This window comes from Schistocerca cancellata, chromosome 6, assembly GCF_023864275.1.
Source record: "Schistocerca cancellata isolate TAMUIC-IGC-003103 chromosome 6, iqSchCanc2.1, whole genome shotgun sequence".
Taxonomy (NCBI): Eukaryota; Metazoa; Arthropoda; class Insecta; order Orthoptera; family Acrididae; genus Schistocerca; species Schistocerca cancellata.
The window spans coordinates 478,124,755-478,125,653 of NC_064631.1; positions in this window are offsets into that span (position 1 = coordinate 478,124,755).

The following is an 899-nucleotide window of genomic DNA, read 5'->3' on the forward strand; positions in this document are numbered from 1 at the left end:
CTACGAAAGTAAAGAGAGTATAGTCACAGTTTTAAACGAAGCTAGAGCCTTTTTAATTATGTGAGGGAAACAAAGCCAAATTAGGTCACGAGATCGATGTGAGAGGAGTTCAATTACGTGATAATTCAATTGAAAATCTAACAAAATCAGTTAACAGAGAAAAGGCCACTTTATTCGATGTGGCACATTGCAAGTATTGTGTAGGTTACACGAAACAATTGACGCACCTTCTTATGTAAACTCGTAGGTCTCAGAAGCAACGAACAGTGTCACACGATTGAAAAAGAGGCACAAGGTACTCTAATTTGCAGGGAGGGACGTCAGATGCAGGTTTATAATACTGACCTTCCTCTGTTGTAGAATTATGGAATACTCTACATGTCAAAGCATTACAATATTTTTAGAGATCTATGTTTGTTAAGGGTATCAGACATTCTTTCTAAATCAAGTTAATACTTGGTTACTTAATTTTCGTTCTATACACTTAATACCCACCATCCTTCTGTTGTATGGAAATTGAAACGAGTCTAATATCTTACTTTGTTAGGCTTCCTAATTTTCCAAAGTTAATATATATGATGAGTGCTACTACTCGTATTGTCCAGTAAGATTTTTCTCAAAGCTACCTCGTTTACCAGCTGGTAGTTCTCAAGGGTGAATAATCATTTAACGATTTTTGCAGACAGCTAATTCGGCAGTTTCCAAACCACAATCTTATGGTGTTCACTTCAGTAGTTGTTATGAGCGATGGTTTCATGACAGAAACTGTTGGCCATTGCTTTGTAGTCACTAGTTTTACATCAGAGAGAGCTTCCCTGACTGAGCTGCATAACGTGTACACGGCCAAACTCTGCCCTATTGATGAAACTGTCGATCTGATAAAGCTACTTGGTTGCATA